General features: G+C 41.1%; 1 protein-coding gene across 1 annotated transcript in view; it reads right to left on the bottom strand.

Annotated features, from left to right (window-relative positions):
• MTHFS (methenyltetrahydrofolate synthetase) overlaps positions 1-13,991 on the bottom strand; it is a 254,605-nt gene that overhangs the window by 13,751 nt on the left and 226,863 nt on the right. The window lies entirely within an intron of this gene.

The raw sequence follows: 13,991 nt of genomic DNA, 5'->3' as shown, positions 1-13,991 counted from the left end.
TTATCAATTTCAAGGATAGTTATTCCTCACGTGTGTGTGTGTGTGTGTACGCATGCGACTGTCTGTATGGGTATGAGTATGTATAAAGATGACACAACACACACTCACACACCCCTAAAACAGACAGGGTCAAAAGCAAAAGGAAACACGAATAAGTCATTAAAATTTCTCAAAGGTCCTCACGGATTTATTGATAAACCTGTCTAAATATTTAGGACATTTACAATCTCCACCCAACACCATAAGTTCTTAAGTACTAAAAAATTTTTAATTCATCCTATTTGTTTCTAATTTCTACATCTGAGAAAAAGTTTGAAATGGATTAGAAGAAAACATCAGAGAATATTTTTATAGGCTGAGAGTAGGGAATTATTTCTTAAAGGTAAAAAGCACTGATCACAAAGAAAAATATTTTAAAATCTGACTACATCAAAATGACAATTTTTTTATTTGAGGTATAACTGATGTACAATATTATGCAAGCTTTAGGTGTACAACATAGTGATTCACAATTTTTAAAGGTTATACTCCACTTATATTTATTATAAAATACTGGCTATATTCCCTGTGTTGTACAATATATCTTGTAGCTTGTTTATTTTATACATAGTAGTTTGTACCTCTGAATCCTTTACCCCTATTTTACCCCTCCCTCTTCCCTCTCCCCACTGGTAACCACTAGTTTGTTCTCTATATCTATGAGTCAGCTTCTTTTTTGTTATATTCACTAATTTATTTTATTTTTCAGATATCATACAGTACTTGTCTTTCTCTGACTGACTTAATTCACTTAGCATAAGGCTAAGTCTATCCATATTGTTGCAAATGGCGAAATTTCATTCTTTTTTATGGCTGAGTAATATTCCACTGTATATATGAACCACATCTTCTTTATCCATTCATCTGTTGATGGACACTTAGGTTGCTTCCACATCTTGGCAATTGTAAATAATGCTGGTATGAACATTGGGGTGCACGTACATGTTGGAATTAGTGTTTTCTCTCTCTCTCTCTCTCTTTATTATATATCCAAGAGTGGAATTACTGTGCCAAATGGTAGTTCTATTATTAGTTTTTGAGAAGCCTCCATACTGTTTTCCACAGTGGATGCATCAATTTACATTCCCACCAACAGTGCACAAGGGTTCCCTTTTCTCCACATCCTCACCAACATTTGTTATTTCTGGTCTTTTTGATGATGGCCATTCTGACAGGTGTGAGGTGATATTTCATGGTGGTTTTGATTTGCATTACCCTGATGATTAGTGATGTTGAGCAACTTTTCATGTTCCTGTTGGCTAACTGTATGTCTTCTTCGGAAAAATATATTCAGATCTTCTGCCCATTTTTTTAATCAAGTTGTTTGTTTTTTTGCTGTTGAGTTGTATGAGCTGTTGATGTATTTTGAATATTAACCTTTTATCTGTCATATCACTTGCAAATATTTTCTCCCTTTCAGTAGGTTGTCTTTCAGTTTTGCTGATGGTTTCCTTTGCTGTGCAAAAGCTTATAAGTTTGACTAGGTCGCATTTGTTTATGTTTACTTTTATTTCCTTTACTTTAGGAGACAGATCCACAAAAACAATACTACGATTTATGTCAAAGAGTGTTCTGCCTATGTTTTCTTCTAAGAGTCTTATGGTTTGGGTCTTACCTTTAGGTTTTTAGTCCATTTTGAGGTTATTTTATCAATATATGATGTTAAAGAATGTTCTGAAAAATGACACTTTTTGGCATGATAAAAATGCAATAAAGTTAAATAAAAAGATTAGAAAATATATGTGTGGCACTTCTAAAGACAAAGAATTAATTTCCAAAATACCTAAAGAGCTTCTACAAATTAACAAAGACAAGAACAACAGAAGAACAGAAAAAGAATGAGCAAAGATAATGACCAGGCGATTCCAAGATATATGATGCACAACATAAAAAATACAAATACCTCTATGTTCTCTAAAAATAACAAAAATCACAGCAAAACCAGGGAAAATACTCTGGAAGTATCCCTATCAACCATATTGCAGTGAAGTGATACTTTGGTTTTGACTCTCTCTCTCGCCATCCCCATCCCTGCACTGTATTAGGAAATGGAACATACATATATCTGTGTATCTTGCACTGAATGTGCTGGGCACATAGGCCCACAATCAATGTGGAACTGCTGAACTGAATTATGAATTATATTAGGGGCACAAGGAAAATGGTTATTTACAAAAGAGGAAATCTGACTAGAAAACTGACATATGGAAAAAGATTTAGGCTCCCCAGTGATCAAAAAATTGCAAATTAAAACAACCAGGCGTTACCATCTTTCACCTACTTCATCAGCAAGAAGTCAAACAAGATCACAGCCTGGTGGCCTCAAGCAACAGGGCAGCCAGGTTGTGACCACTCTCACCCCCTCACTGGAGCAGAAGTTGCTGAAGATTTACCATGGTGGCTTCAGCACTGCTGTTTCTTTGATTTGCTTACCAAAAAATGCAGTGAAAACCAAGTGTAAGCACCTTGGCTGCCAGAGACCCTGAATGCCCCATCTTTCCCTACTAGCAGTTACCGAAGAACCTCAGAAGGCCATTTTAATTTCCTCTCCCTGTTCATCTGAGATCTGGTTTCTCAGGCAGCCGAGGTGCTGGATGAACGCAGGGAAACCCATCCATCAATTCTGTGGCTGCCGTAGCATGGCGATTTTGAATCTTGCAGTAAAACAAGATTAATGGGCTTGACTTCAGTCGGTTTGACATTTCAGCAATGAGGGTTGTTTGCCAGGTTTCTACACCCCTTTCCTTCTTGTCTCCCAGCCATTTTGTAATCAACAGCCAGGTCTCTCCTGCTCCTTTGGATTCCTGAAGAGAAATCATGGAAAAGGAACAAGTATGGCAAGCTTGGAAAAGGCAAATCACTCTGATTTCTGCTCGCCTTCAAAAGCTAGTGGGGATTTCAGTGGGAAATGGACTCTCACAGCCATGGTGATGGGACCAAGCATTAATTGTTGAATTGTCTGAGTGATCATTTCATCCAGCCAAATGCGCCTGCCACGTATCCAGCACTGTGTGGGCAGCTGGGAGAGGGGAGAGGGAATATAGAAAGAATTCTAAGGTGTCTTCTCTAAAGGGGACTGAGGGCTGTTGGCATGGTTAGAGCTCAGGGACGTGGTTCTAAATAAAAGTACAAGGAAAGAGCAAATGGGTTAGAGAGCTGAGGACAGGCTTCTTGGGGAAAGTGGGATTTGAGTTTTACTTTAAAAGAAGATGGGGGGCTGGAAAAAGATGGCGGACTAGGAGGACACGGAATTCACGTCTCCGCACAGCTAGGGCACCTACCAGGCACTGGTAGGGGACCACAGACACCTAAGGGGATGGGAAGAACCCCCAGCGACCAGGTAGGATGTGGGGCATGGGGAGGACTGAGGGGGGAGGAGAAGTGGAGGCGGGATGAGACTGGCGCCCCTGAGGGGTGGCGGGGGGAGGGGAAGGGATCCCACGCCCAAAGGGGGTTAATTGGGGGACAATTTCCGGGGGGCCAGGTTTCCCCTGCCCACTTGGGGAGGAGTTCCTACACCCAGCGGGACTCACCCATGGTTAGGGGTCCAGTGGGGACAGGAGAGACCCTGGGGGAGACAGTGGGGAGGAGTGTAAAGTAACGGAAGGGAACACGGCCAGTGCGTTCCCTGGCCACTTAGGCACCAGGGAGCCTATTGGGCTCCCAGGCCTAAACCTCTGCCCTCGGAGCCTCCCTCCTGCCACGCAGAACCCAAGCCCCACCCCACACCCCCATCCAGGGCCCTACATCTACACTCGGAGACCCCCTTCAACTCGCTGGGCCTAAACCCCACCCACATACCCTCACCCAGGGCCTTACCTGGAAACTCCACACTCCAGAGGCCCTCCTTTCCTGGTGCTGCCTCTCCCCTTCCACACAGGTCCTAAGCAGAGGCCCCGCTCCTTGAATGTCGCCCCACCTAGGCCCCGCCCCAAGGCCTTTTCTGGCTGCTGTGTCCTGACCCTAGGCCCCACCCCACACTCAAACATCACCCCCAACCCTGCAAGGTCCACCCCACCCTAAACCCCTCCCCTGCCTAAGTCCCACCCCCACCTAAACCACACAACCATAGACAAGGCTTTTTTTTTTTTCCTCTTTTAGATTGGGGTTCTGTTTTACCTTGTTGATTCATCGTTGTTGATTCATTTATATTTTTATTTCTTCTAATAAATATTTTATTTTTCTAATTTTATTTTATTCTTTATACTTTGTTATTGTTCTCTCCTTTTGGCTTGTTCCCCCACCCTCACCTTTTGTTTTTCTTTTTTCTGTTGTGGTTTTATTTTACCTTGTTGCATTTGCTTCATTATTTATTTATTTATTTTTAACATCTTTATTGGGGTATAATTGCTTTACAATGGTGTGTTAGTTTCTGCTTTATAACAAAGTGAATCAGTTATACATATACATATGTTCCCATATCTCTTCACTCTTGCGTCTCCCTCCCTCCCACCCTCCCTATCCCACCCCTCCAGGCGGTCACAAAGCACCGAGCTGATCTCCCTGTGCTATGCAGCTGCTTCCCACTGGCTATCTACCTTACGTTTGGTAGTGTATATATGTCCATGCCTCTCTCTCGTTTTGTCACAGCTCACCCTTCCCCCTTCCCATATCCTCAAGTCCGTTCTCTAGTAGGTCTGTGTCTTTATTCCTGTCTTGCCCCTAGGTTCTTCATGACATTTTTTTAAAATTCCATATATATGTGTTAGCATACAGTATTTGTCTTTCTCTTTCTGACTTACTTCACTCTGTATGACAGACTCTATGTCTCTCCACGTCATTAAAAATAGCTCAATTTCTTTTCTTTTTACGGCTGAGTAATATTTCATTGTATATATGTGCCACATCTTCTTTATCCATTCATCCGATGATGGGCACTTAGGTTGTTTCCATCTCTGGGCTATTGTAAATAGAGCTGCAATGAACATTTTGGTACATGACTCTTTTTGAATTATGGTTTTCTCATAAACCTTGGAAAATTTAAGAAAATTAAAATCATATCAAGCATCTTTTCCAACCACAATGTTATGAGATTACAAATAAATTAGAGGAAAAAATGGTAAAAAACACAAATACATGAAGGCTAAACAGTGTGCTGCTAAATAACCAAGAGATCACTGAAGAAATCAAAGAAGAAATTTAAAAAATACGTAGAAACACATGACAACAAAAACACAACAATCCAAAATCTATGGGATGCAGAGAAAGCAGTTCTAAGAGGAAAGTTCATAGCAATTCAAGCTCACCTCAAGAAACAAGAAAAATCTCAAATAAACAATGTAACCTTACACCTAAACAACTAGAAAAAGAAGAGCAAAGAAAACCCAAAATTAGTAGAAGGAAAGAAATCATAAAGATCAGAGCAGAAATAAATGAAATAGAAAAAAAGAAAACAATAGCAAAGATCAATAGAACTAAAAGCTTTTTCTCTGAGAAGATAAACAAAATTGATAAACCTTTACCCAGACTTATCAAGAAAAAAAGGAAGAGGACTCAAATCAATAAAATTAGAAATGAAAAAGGAGAGATTACAACTGACACTGCAGAAATACAAAAGATTATAAGAGAATACTACCAGCAACTATATGCCAATAAAATGGACAACCTGGATGAAATGGACAAATTCTTAGAAAAGTACAACCTTCTAAGATTGAACCAGAAAGAATTAGAAAATATAAACAGACCAACAGGTAATGAAATTGAAACTGTAATTAAAAATCTCACGACAAACAAAAGTCCAGGACCAGATGGCTTCACAGGCGAATTCTACCAAACATTTAGAGAAGAGCTAACACATATCCTTCTAAACTTCTTCCAAAAAATTGCAGAGGGAGGAACACTCCCAAACTCGTTCTATGAGGTCACCATCACCCTGATACCAAAACCAGACAATGATATCACAAAAAAAGAAAATTATAGACCAATATCACTGAAGAACATAGATGCAAAAATCCTCAACAAAATACTAGCAAACAGAATCCAACAACACATTAAAAGGATCATACACCACGATCAAGTGGGATTTATCCCAGGGATGCAAGCATTCTTCAGTATATACAAAACAATCAATGTGATACACCATATTAACAAATTAAAGAATAAAAACCATATGAACATCTAAATAGATGGAGGAAAAGGTTTTGACAAAATTCAACACCAATTTATGATAAAAACTCTCCAGAAAGTGGGCATAGAGGGAACCTACCTCAACATAATAAAAGCCATATATGACAAACCCACAGTAAACATCATTCTCAAGAGTGAAAACTGAAAGCATTTCCTCTAAGATCAGGAACAAGACAAGGATGTCCACTCTCACCACTATTATTCAACATAGTACTGGAATTCCTAGCCACAGCAATCAGAGAAGGAAAAGAAATAAAAGGAATACAAATTGGAAAAGAAGAAGTAAGACTGTCACTGTTTGCCAATGACATGATACTATACATAGAAAATCCTAAAGATGCCACCAGAAAACTACTAGAACTAATCAATTAATTTGGTAAGGTTGCAGGATACAAAAGTAATGCACAGAAATTTCTTGCATTCCTATACACTAACAACAAAATATCAGAAAGAGAAATTCAGGAAACACTCCCATTTACCATCACAACAAAAGGAATAAAATACGTAGGAATAAACCTACCTAAGGAGGCAAAAGATCTGTACTCAGAAAACTATAAAATACTGATGAAAGAAATCAAAGATAAAATAAACAGAGGGAGAGATATATTTCCAAAGAGGACATAAAAATGACCAATAGGTACAGGAAAAGGTACTCAACATCACTAATCATCAGGAAAGTGCAAATCAAAACCACAATGAGATATCACCTCACACCTGTTAGAATGACTATTATCGAAAAGATAAGACATAATAAGTGCTGGCGAGGATGTGGAGAAAAGGGAACCCTTGTGCACTGTTGGTGGGAATGTAAGTTGGTGCAGCCACTATGGAAAACAGTATGAAGGTTCCTCAAAAAATTAAAAATAGAACCACCATATGATCCAGCAACTCCACTCCTGGGTATTTATCCAAAGGAAACGAAAACACTAACTTGAAAAGATATCTACACCCTCATGTCCATTGCAGCGCTATTTACAACAGTCTAGACATGGAAACAACTTAAGTGTCCATCTATTGATGAATGAATACAGAAAGAAAAAATATCTGTGTGTGTGTGTTTGTGTGTATGTGTATAAAATGAGATATTGATACCATTTGGCCACAATAAACAAGGAAATTCTGCCATTTGTGGCAACATGGATGAACCTTGAGGGCATTATGCTAGGCGAGGTAAGTCAAACACCACACGGTCACACTTATATATGGAATCTAAAAAAACAAAACAAAAAACCTAACTCATAGATACAGAGAACAGATTGGTGGTTGCCAGAAATGGTGGGGGGAAGGGTGAAATGGGTGAAGTCAGTTCAAAGGTATAAACTTCCAGTTACAAAATAAATAAGTCCTGGGGATGTAATGTACAGTACGGTGACTGTAGTTAATAGTACCTTATTGCTTGTTTGAAACTTGCTAGGGAGTAGATCTTAAAATTTCTCATCACAAGAAAAGAAAATTTGTAACCTTATTCATAATCATATTCATATGCATATTATTCATATTCACATTCATAGTATAATCAAGCATATGATACTGGCATAAAAACAGACACATAAATCAATGGAGCAGAATAGAGAGCCCAGAAATAAACTTACACATATATAATCAACTAATATTTGACAAGGATGTCAAGGTGTGGTGATGGGTATTCACTAGACTTATTGTGGTGTTCATTTTGCAAAACACACATATATCGAATCATTTGAATCATCACTTGAAACTAATATAATGTTGTATGTCAATTACATCTCCATTTAAAAGAATTTACTTAAAAACGGATATGGAATGACCAGCAAGATATTAATTAAGTGAAAAAGCTAGGTATAAACCAATATACCATGCGTGTAATATATATATACATATATATACACACATACACACATATATACATATAATTAATATATACACACATATACATACATATTCATATATGTACCTATAATCTGGATATGCATGCAATATCTCAGGTAGGATATATAAGATTCCAGTATCACTAGTTGCCTTTAGAGAAGGGCAGTAGGTGATGGGGGCCAAGGAAGGGGGAGGGATCCTTTCTTTTCCCTATGATCCCTTCTGAGTGTTTTAAATTTGGTATATATGTGTATATTGCCCACTTAAAAGCAAATAGGGAAAATTTCTGAAAAATATGTCAGAAACTATTCCCACTAAAACAACTACCAAAAAACTATTACAAACAAAAAGCAAACACTCTAAATAGGAAGTCAATTGGGCAAAAGACGAGACCAAACAATTCTCAAAAGAAGAATGGTCAGGGACTTCCCTGGCTGTCCAGTGGTTAAGACTCTGTGCTTCCAATAGAGGGGGCATGGGTTCGATCCCTGGTTGGGGAACTAAGATCCCACAGGCTGTGCAGCGTGGCCAAACAAACAAAAAACGGTAATAAAGGTGTATTACAGAGAGCAGTCAAAATAAATGTCAACAATTGGTCCGTTTCACAGAGAAACAGCCCCCAAACCCCACAGTTTCTCAACCCAAAGTGCAGGACGGGCCAGTGATCGGCTTAGATTCTCCAGCGTGGATCCCTAGAGGGAGGGGGTAAAGAGGAAAGGAGGGAGTTAGGAAGGAGCGAAGTAGGAGAAGGAGGGAAAGAGATAAGGATGGAGGGATGACACCTGATCTGGTCCTTGGGTGGGGAGTGACAGGCGGGAGACTGGGACAATTTTCTCCCCTGAGTGGGAAACAGGATCCGAGGCTACATGTTCACTTTTCCAATCTAAGGCTTATCATCCCTTACAGTATTTATAATCACAGCCCCATGCAAACTTATGTGACTTTTCTTCCCTTTCCCTGTTTTAAAGTAAAACCTTAATGAGTCAAAGAACAGAGCCTTCAGGAAGAGATTCTGAATGAGCTCAACTGCCTCCTTCACAAGTTAACTGTTTCTAGAATAGTCATAATGGCAATTAGAAACAATCCAAATGTTCAATAATTACAAGCTGTTGGTTGCTCTGCTCTACTTTTCATCTCACCTCATTGAATTCCCCCAATAGCCCTATAAGTTAGGATTTATTTCCATTTTATAGATGAAGTGGTGGAGGCTCAGAGCATTTCAATAACTTTCCAGGCATCCCACACGCCAAACGTGGGGTGGCCAGGGTTTAAAACCAGGCTGCACGGTCCTCTTACATGATTTCCATATGGAGACCATTTTCTCTCTACGTCACAAGGCCGTACAAATAGTGTGGAAGGGATGGCCACATTTATAGCCAGGGATAGGCATGTCCCACCCCACCTGTCACCACACCCCACATGGATCAGAGCCAGAGTGAGGAGACAGAGCCAGGACGGGTCACTTGCTGACATTAGCACAAAGAGAAATGATTAACAAATCAATGAGATGAGTTTCCATGGACGCCATCCACCTAAAGTGATATCAGTGTGCTCCTGGATGGATGAAGGAGCTTCTGAAATCTTAATAACCAGCCTCAAGGAAGACAGGCTGTCAGGCTGAAAATTGTAAGATCCCATTGTTCAACCTTTGTTTAAACACCACTGGGCCAGGCAGTAGAGTGGACAAGAAGCTCTATTGCAGCCAACAAAGCTTCTGTTGACTAATAAGGAATTTAAGAAAAGTGAAGTTGGATGAGTCACTAGTACTTGTCCGTATCTATCCAGGAGTGAGACCTATCTGAAAAGCATCACCCCAGACACTACACGTCATCTCTCGTCAGTCCTCATGTCACTGCGCCTTTGTGCTATTTGATCACACCTGCCCTCTCGTCTTCCTTTCCTGCCTCTCTGTGTTACTCTCTCAGTGTCCTAACCTGGGATCTCTTCTCTGAACACCCCAGTTGTTTGTCCGTCTTCCACTTCCTCTAGTGACCAGGACTTTCCAGGAATGCCTACTGACAAGCCCCAAGCAGCATGTTCAGTCGTTACCCCATCTCCACCTGATGTCTCTCTAGCACCTGTAACCTCCTCCAAGCTGAAATCACCTTCCCCTCCTACCCTTCTGTCTCCTCCTTCAGTGCCTATCTTGGGTAAAGAGACCACCATCCTGGACCTAGAGACCATCACACAGAGTGCAGTAAGTCAGAAAGAGAAAAACAAATATCGTTCAATATCACTTATATGTGTAATCTAGAAGAATGATACAGATGAACCTATCTGCAAAGCAGAAACAGAGACACAGACGTAGAGAACAGACGTATGGATACCAGGGCGGGGTGGGGGGGAAGGGGGAGTGGGATGAATTGGGAGATTGGGTTGACGTATATACACTACTGATACTCTGTATAAAATAGATAACTAATGAGAACCTACTGTATAGTACAGTGAACTCTACTCATTGCTCTGTGGTGACCTAAATGGGAAGGAAATCCCCCAAAGAGGGGATATGTGTATATGTATAGCTGATTCACTTTGTTGTACAGCAGAAACTAACACAACATTGTAAAGCAACTACACTCCAATAAAAATAAATAAATAAATAAATAATAAATAAGAGACCACCATCCTTCCAAGCACCTGAAGGAATAGACTCAACCATTCCTTTTATTCATCTCCAGCGTTTCATCAGTAATCATTTTCTAATTGATCTGCTTCCTCAACATCTCATAGATCTAGCATCTCTTTTCCATCTCCGTTTATACAACCTCGGTGTGGGTCCCATCATCTTGAAGCTTGCTCTATTGAAAGTACCTCCTAATTCGTCTTTTTGCAACTTACCTAACCCTAGCTATGTGCCATCATTAGTGCTAACTTTCTACAAATCCAATCATGCTTTCACTGTTTAAAAGCCTCCATTGTTCCTGAGTCCACACAGCCCATTAAAATCTGACCTCATCTCTGTTTTATTCTTGTCCTTGTTCCCCTCCCTCCTCTGTCTCACTGCCCCTTGTCACTCACAGAAGGCAGTGTCCAGCCTCCGGTTTCTTGGTTGGGACCCTCATGTCCCCTCTCCAGTCAGGGGAGACCCACTCTTCCTTCCACACTGGCTCTGATTCCCTCCAGAGGGAAAGCCTTTCCTGACTTCCTGGAGAACACCCCTCTCCTCTGCTATGTGCCCACAGCTCTTTGTTCATCAAGATAAAGAAGACGAGGGATCAAAATAACAGGAGCCAACTCTTCCTGGGTGCTTGTGAGCCATGCACTGTGCTCATCGCTAACTTAGTGCCTTATCTCGGTGAATCCTCACCATAGCCTTCCGAGCCCACCTGCTTTAAAGGCGAAGAAGCCATTATCAGCACGTGTGTTCCGTATCCTCTGTTTCCTTACCTGTCTCCCCATTAGATTGTATATGAGCTCCTGGGGATAGAAACGGTGATGTGTATATTCTATTCGCAGTGCCTGGCAAAGACCAGACACGTGATGAAAAGCTCATTAACCCCTGAATGGAGGGAGGAAGAGAGGGCGGGGCGATAAAAGGGAAGCGAGAAGGATAGAAGAAAAAACAAAGGAGAAGGAGAAGGAGAACATTCCAGACTCTTATCACAGCCTCAACCTGCAATTCCACAGGAAGATCCTGCTCCCTTTGCTCCAACTTCACACATACCAAGCATCCTTCTGACTTGCAATCTGTCTCCTGAGCACACCTTCCCTGTCACTGGTCCAGGCTCTCCAATAACAAATTAAGAAAGTATCGCTGGACTATACTTGGCCTCCCGTGGGTTTTTAAAGTTTTCTTTTATATTTATTTTATTTATCATTATGTGTTTTTTGCTGCGTTTGGTCTTCATTTGCTGCGCGTGGGCTTTCTCTAGTCATGGCGAGCGGGGGTTACTCTTCGTTGAGGTGTGCTGGCTTCTCATTGCGGTGGCTTCTCTTATTGCAGAGCACGGCCTCTAGGTGCGTGGGCTTCACTAGTTGTGGCATGGCGGGCTTGGTAGTTGTGGCTCGCAGGCTCTAGAGCACAGGATCAGTCGTTGTGGCACATGGGCTTAGCTGCTCCGCGGCGTGTGGGATCTTCCCGGACCAGGGCTCAAACCTGTGTCCCCTGCATTGGCAGGTGGATTCTTAACCACTGCGCCACCAGGGAAGCCCCTCCCGTGGGTTTAATGTGACTTGTGTTCCCCGGATCTGGCTCCTCTGTGTGACCAAATAAAGCCAAGGTTAAGATCATCCAAAGCTGGTTCCAGACCTCGTGCGGCCTCCAGGAAGGTGTAAATCTGCCTTGCCCTGTTCTACCATCCCCCAGGCTACGCCTAAACACTTTCTCTGTCTCTCCCCCACTGTCTCTCAAACCACCTTCACCACAAATAGACAAGCGATGCACCAAAACTTGACTTTCCCATTATTTCAGTTTCCCTCCCTAGACAGCTCTTGGGGCCTAAAGTTGATCTCATATTCAGATCTATGTACGTCATGTTGACAGAAGTATCCAGGCTGGCTGGCTCAACAAGCTGAGTCTTTCTTGCATTAAAGCAACAAAGAAGCTGGCTTCTGATTAACAAGGAAATGACTAGATGGGAGAAATTTCCCAGGCTCCCATCCAACAATTCATATAAGGTCAGAAGAGGGTACTGTTCAGAAGGCAACGCCACAATATTGACTTCCTGAGATGATATATCGGAGCAAGAAGAAGGACTTAAAGAAATCAATCTCACTGAGCTTGGCTGCACAGAACTGGTTTTGTTGTGTGATGTAGCCCCAAAAGCTCAGTTACTTCTTTAATGCATGTGAGTCTGTGCCTCGTTTTTCATTAAATCTGTCATTTGACAAATGCAGGTTTCCACATGGCCATCCCCGGGGGTGGCTGGCTGGGAGAAGGCCTGTCTGGAATGGCCATTTTGGGATCCAAGGGAAATTAAAGTATACCAAGGCCATAACAAAGGCCCTGTGCAGCCTGGGGCTGGGGTAGGGACACAGGGTCAGGCTTGGTCATTGTTCCGCATTAGGGGGAGCCTGTTCCAGGGTCTATAACCAGACCAAGAACACAGGGGAATCAGGTCTATTCCAGTCCCTTCCTTTAGCTGATGAGTTTGCTTTTCTCCAAGGAAATGAAAGGGAACAGAAAAAGATTCAGCACATATTAAGCACTTACTGTGTGCCAGCCACTGGGCATTGTACTCTCTATATACCATCTCATTTAATTCCTACCACAGCACTTTGATCAGGACATTCTACTTCATGGATGAGGAAACTGAGGCTCAGAGCTGGTAGAACTTCGCCCAAAGCCACATAGCTAGGAAGAGGTGTTGCTGGAACTTGGGGTCAATTTCCTTTGGCCTGTGTGACTTGTGCTCCTGGATAATTTTGGCCAGAGGGACAAGGACTAGTCTTACAAAAGGGTCTCCCAGGCCATTAGATGTCTTCAGGCCCAGAGGAGACCCTGTTACAGAATGAAACTTCCCAGTGAAAGGTGATTCAAATCCTGTAATTCATGCTGTCTGCACAAAATAATCTCACACATTACAAGGTTTCATACATGCATAAAAAATTATTTAAAGTGAATCTATCCATTGATACTTAGATAGATAAGATGTTTATATACTTGATATTAACCAGGTCAGTCTGTGTGTTTTGTATTTATATCTGAAACAAGGCATGTGTCCAACACGCACATGACAACACAATAATATCTTACATGATACCATGGTTAATAGGAAATGCAGTCCTAGCAAAACAATGAAGATGTGTTTGATGAAAAAATATTCTATACTACTTTAATTTTTAAGTTTAAGTTTAAAGTAATTTAAAAAATAAATAATTCAGTTCCTCAGTTGTACTAGTCACATTTCAAATGCTCAATAATCATATGTAGCTAGTGGCTGCCACATTGGATACCACGATTTTATATTACTTTAGTTCTACTTTCTTATTAGCCTTCCAAAAATTAGTTCTTTTTGATATTATTAGTTTGACAATAA

Source organism: Grampus griseus (genome assembly GCF_964374135.1).
Source record: "Grampus griseus genome assembly, chromosome: 2".
Taxonomy (NCBI): Eukaryota; Metazoa; Chordata; class Mammalia; order Artiodactyla; family Delphinidae; genus Grampus; species Grampus griseus.
Note: the sequence above shows the minus strand (reverse complement) of the source record. Positions and strands in the feature narration are given on the sequence as shown.